Source organism: Tamandua tetradactyla, chromosome 2, assembly GCF_023851605.1.
Source record: "Tamandua tetradactyla isolate mTamTet1 chromosome 2, mTamTet1.pri, whole genome shotgun sequence".
Lineage (NCBI taxonomy): Eukaryota > Metazoa > Chordata > Mammalia > Pilosa > Myrmecophagidae > Tamandua > Tamandua tetradactyla.
This window is the reverse complement of record NC_135328.1, coordinates 177,319,247-177,325,200: the sequence shown is the minus strand read 5'-3', so window position 1 is coordinate 177,325,200 and position 5,954 is coordinate 177,319,247.

Here is a 5,954-nt window from a genome sequence, read left to right as displayed (position 1 = left end):
GATGGAGCAGTATTTCCCCCGCCCCACCACCACTCTCCAAGTGTTTGCCCAGTGACCATACTCTCTCAACACTGGGTGAAGGCTCCAGCCTCTTCAAGCACTGGGGTGATGGTCAGACTCTCCAAAGTTCCTGGGGCACAAGCTCAACCCTCTCAGAACACTGGGATGGCAGCCAGACTCTCCACCACCCCTGGGACATAGGTTCCAATCTCTGAGAGCACTAGGGTTGTATCACTTTTCTGAACTAAGGGGTGGAAAGCCCACCCTTTTCACACACCTGGTGGGCCCTCTCTCTTAACCCAAGAAAATGTCCTTAGCTTCTGTGGTTCTGCCCTTGAAGTATTTTTCCTTTAGTCTGTCCTATTACTGTCCGTTTTAGTCCAGGCTGGCGGTGGTTCTGTTCATACAGAGCTCACAAAAAAACTTATTGGTTTTGCATGTTCAAAACCATCAGACAATAGTACTTTCCACAGAGCCTTCCCAGATAACTGCACTTCCAATCCTGACTTGCACTGAAACGGCTCATACTAGATCCCTGTTCAGTTAAATAGAGCATTATTCTCTGGGAACTCACTCTCCAGAAACTCAGAAATTTCCAAACCATCAATTTCTGTTTTTTTTCTGTGCCCAGGAGTTCAGTTCTCAGCTTATTCCTTTTCTCTTTCATTTTACTACAAGCTACAAGGAGAGACAAGGCTGGACGTTCCACATTTAGCCTGGAAATCTACTCAGGTAAATATCCCAGCTCATCACTCTCAAATTCTGCTTTCCATCCGATATCAGAACTTAATTTTGCCAAGTTTTCTGCCACTTTACAATAAGAGTCACCTTTCTTCCAATTTCCAGTAACACAGTCATCATTTTCTTCTAAGGCTTCACCAGAAGTATCGTTGATATCCATATTTCTGCAAACAGTTTCATCACAGCAATTTGGGCCTTTTCTATTAAGCACTGCTCAATTCTTCCAGATATTACCATTGCTCAGTTCCAAAGCTGTTTCCACATTTTTGGTATTTGTAATATCAGCACCTGGTACCAAAATCTATTTTAGTTTCCTAGGCTGCTGAAAGCAAATACCATGAAATAACTTGGGTTTAAACAATGGGAATTTATTAGCTTGCAGTTTTGAGGCTGAAAATATGTCCAAATCAAGGCATCATCGAGGTGGTGCTTTCTTCCTGAAGGCCAGCTGCTGGGCATCCTTGGCTCCTTCTCCACCTGGCAAGGCACATGGAGGCATCTGCTGATCTCTCCCTTCTTTTCTGGGTTTCAATGCTTTCAGCTTCTTTCTTCCATAGCTTTCTCTCTCTCTCTCACTGTGTTTATCCCATTTATAAAGGACTCCAGTAAGAGGATTGACCCCTTGTAAATGAAGTGGATCATACCCTAACTGAAGTGGCTTCATCAAAAGATCCTGTTTACAACAGGTTTACAATCAAAGGACTAGATTCAATTGAGAAACATGTTTTTCCGGGATGCATCCAGCTTCGAACTACCACAGCAAGCTACACTTTTATCCTTGGATTTCCTTGAAATTCCTATTTTCCTTATTGCCAGGTATATCCTAATATATTTAATATAGCTTGAATTACTGTCTGTAGCCAGTGCCCTGCCAAGATTAAATTTGTGATCTTCCCACTTCTGTAACAAGAGAGGTACTAGAAATCACCATATTAAGTGACTAAGATAAAGGTTTGACTATATATAAAAGACACCTAAAATAACAGTGACTTAAACAGACAAAAGTGTAATTCTCTCTCTGTACTATTACATGAGAAAGAATTATAGTACAGAGGCCTACTACAGTTCAGGTCTAGTGGTGGTGAACTCCTCCAGCTTTTGTTTATCTGGAAATATTTTAATCTCTCCCTCATTTTGAAGGAAAGTCTCACCAGATATAAAATTATTGACTTGCAGTTGTTTTCTTTCAGCACTTTAAGTATTCCAACCCACTGCCTTATTGCCTCCGTGGTTTTTGATGAGAAATTGGTACTCAGTCTAACTGGGACTCCTTTGTATATAACGTTGCTTTGCTCTTGCAGTTTTCAGAACTCTATCCTTGCCCTCTACATTCGTTAGTGTGTTCAATGTATGATAGGGTGTTTTGGGTTGCGAAAGCTGTTGAAATGCAATATACCAGAAAGGACTGGCTTTTAACAATGGGGATTTATTAGCTTACCAGTTACAATCATAAGGTCATGAAAATGTCAAAATAAGTCATCAACAGGGGGATACGTTCTCTGAAGAAAGGCTACCAGCACCCAGGACATCTCTGTCACATGGCTGGTGTCTGCTGGTCCTTCTCTCCTGGGTTTTGTTGTTTTTACCTTCTGGCTTCAGGGGCTCCCATTCTCAGCTCCTCAGAGGGAGCTGCTCTCTCTCTCTGCTCTCTGGGTTTTATCTGTCTTTTATCCTCTCATAAAGGACTCCAGTAAAAAGGATTAAGACCCACCTTGAATGGGCTGGGTCACATTTCAACTGAAATAACCTAACCCACAGGTCCCACCTACAACAGGTCTGCACTCACAGAAATGATAAAAGAACATAGCCTTTTCTAGGGTACATAACAGCTTCAAACTACCACATGGGGTATATTTTCCTTCATTTATATCTTCTTTGGTACTAACTGGACTTCTTGGATGTGCATATTCACATGTTTTGCTAAATTTGGGAAGTTTTCTATCATTATTTCTTTGAATATTCCATCTGCTCCTTTCTTTCTTTTCCTCCTGGGACTACCATAATGCATATATTGGTACACTTCATGGTGTTCCAGAGATCTCTTAGGTTATTTTTTCACTTTTTATAATTCGCTTCTCTTTCTGCTCCTCAGCCTGACTTATTTTAATTGTCTTGTCTTTTAGTTTTCTGATTTTCTCTTCTGCCAGCTCCTAGTTGGTGTCAAAATCCTCCTGGGAATTTTTCATTTCAAGTATTGTAATGTTCAACTTCACTAGCTGTAATCAGTGATCTGTTCTTGCCCCCCTGCATCTTGGGGAAGTGGATTTTTAAGTTTCTTTTTGGCACCGGCAAGCCACATCAGGGGTCAGACCCCACTTATTCTAGTTTGCTCACTGCCGGAATGCAATATACCAGAAACAGAATGGCTTTTAAAAAATGGAATTTAATAAGTTGCTAGTTTACAGTTCTAAGGCCGAGAAAATGTCCCAATTAAAACAAGTCTATAGAAATGTCCAATCTAAGGCATCCAGGGAAAGATACCTTGGTTCAACAAGGCCAGTGAAATTCAGGATTTCTCTCTCAAGTGGAAGGGCACATGGTGAACACAGTCAGAGTTTCTCTTCATCTGGAAAGGCACATGGTGAACATGGCATCATCTGCTAGCTTTCTCTCCTGGCTTCCAGTTTCATGAAGCTTCCTGGGAAACGCTTTCCTTCTTCATCTCCAAGGGTTGCTGACTCGTGGACTCTCTACTTCGTGGTGCTACAGCATTCTCTGCTCTTCCAAATCTCTCATTCTCCAAAATGTTTCCTCTTTTATAGGACTCCAGTAAACTTATCAAGACCCACCCAAATGGGTGGAGACATGCCGTCACCTAATCCAGTTTAACAACCACTCTTGATTAAATCACATCTCCAGGGGGATGATCTGATTACAGTTTCAAACATACAGTATTGAATAGGGATTATTCTACCTTTATGAAATGGGATTTTAATTAAAACATGGCTTTTCTAGGGTCCATACATCCTTTCAAACCAGCACACCTGTTGTGAGAGTGATGGATGGGTGCCAGTAAGCACACCATATAGAGAGAGCAATTTACTGGTGTCTACTGTAATTTATCAGCTTTCCCCTCCTGTTCTTCCCTGGATGCTGTATAGTGTTCTACTGGACTTCAAAGTTTTGAAATAGTTGATTCATACAGTTCCAGGCTGTTTAATATTTGTTCTGGTGGACAGACTGATTCTTGGAGCTTCCTACTCCGTCTTCCCTCAATCCTTCAATCACTTTCTTCCATTATCACTAGCTTAGTACTAACCGCCATCATCTTTCTCCCAGATAATTGTAATATCTCCCAGTTGCATAGGATCTGCTAGTAGAATTGTTGTGAAGTGTGTGAGAAAGAGAGGATTCAAGGATAACTGAGATTTTTGGCCCAAGCAATTGAAGAAAATGGACTCACCATTTCCTGAGCTGGGGAAGACAAGGAAAAAAGCAGATTTGGACCAGATTTGTGTCATAAGCCCACCTCTGGATGATGGGAGGCTGAGAAAGTGAGTACCTAGCTGTATTAGTTTTCTAATTAATTGCTGTGTAGCCAATTACCACAAATTTAGCAACTGAAAATAACTCAATTTTATTATAAAGTGAATGTATATAATGTGAAATAACTCACATTTATTATCTCACAGTTTCTGTTTGGTAGGAATCTAGGCATGGTTTAGCTGGGTTATCTACTTCACTGTCTCATCAGGCTGACATCAAGGTGTCAGCCAGTTTGCGTTCTTATCTGGATGCTCAACTGGGAGGGCTTGCTCCCAAACTCACTCAGGTTGTTAACAAAAATCATTTCTTCGTGATTGTAAGACTAAGAGCTTCAGGTTTCCTCCCTCCCTCCCTCCCTCCCTCCCTCCCTCCCTCCCTCCCTCCCTCCCTCCCTCCCTCCCTTCCTTCCTTCCTTCCTTCCTTCCTTCCTTCCTTCCTTCCTTCCTTCCTATCTATGGGTTCCTGCAGTCTCCTGTCTTGTAGCTGTCTCATAGGCATCTCATAGCATAGCAGCTTGGTTCTTCAAGGCCATTAGGAGAGTATGCTGGTTTGAAAGGATGTATGTGCCCTAGAAAAGCCATGTTTTAATCTAAATCCCATTTCATAAAGGCAGAATAATCCCTATTCAATACTGTATATTTGAAACTGTAATCGGATCATTTCCCTGGAGATGTGATTAAATCAAGAGCTGGATTAGGTGACGACATGTCTCCACCCATTTGGGTGGATCTTGATAAGTTTCTGGAGTCCTATAAAAGAGGAAACATTTTGGAGAATGAAGGAGATTTGGAGAAAGCAGAGAATGCTGCAGCACCACAAAGCAGAGAGTCCACGAACCAGCAACCTTTGGAGATGAAGAAGGAAAATGCCTCCTGGGGCGCTTCATGAAACCAGAAGCCAGGAGAGAAAGCTAACAGATGACACCGTGTTCACCATTTGCCCTTTCAGCTGAGAGAGAAACCCTGACTGTGTTCGCCATGTGTCTTCTCACTTGAGAGAGAAACCCTGAACTTCATCAGCCCTCTTGAATTAAGGTATCTTTCCCTGGATGGATGCCTTTGATTGGACGTTTCTATAGACTTGTTTTAATTGGGACATTTTCTTGGCCTTAGAACTGTAAACTAGCAACTTATTAAATTCCCCTTTTTAAAAGTCATTCTGTTTCTGGTATACTGCATTCTGGCAGCTAGCAAAGTAGAACAGAGAGTAAGAGTTAGTCTGCTAGCAAGACAATGTATTACATAATATAACAAAATCATGAAGTGATATCCTATCATCTTTGCTATATTCTATTGATTAGAAGCAAGTCATAGGTCCCACCTACACATACAGGGAAAGGATTATACAAAGGCATAAAAACACAAGGAGAGTAATTATGAAGACCATCTGAGAGTCTCTCTGTTACACTGACTTTCCAAGCCCCTCCAGTGGAAGGGAACAAGGTAGAAGGAGGTTGAGAATCATTGTAATGTCAGCCAACCCATGGTGCTGGCTATATTTTCCTTCCCTAACTGCAGACCAGAACCATAACCCGAGGAGCAAGGTAGAGAGGAGTTGATGGCCTTCTCTTTCACCCCTCTTTGCACTCCAGCACTTTGGAATGAATGGGGTAATGATCTGGATCTGAGGCACCTGTTTTACTATGATTTTCTGGAACTAGCTTCACCAGGTACGTGAGCAAGGAAGAGAGTTGGGGGAGGCAGAAATCCTTATGCATCTGGCTATCT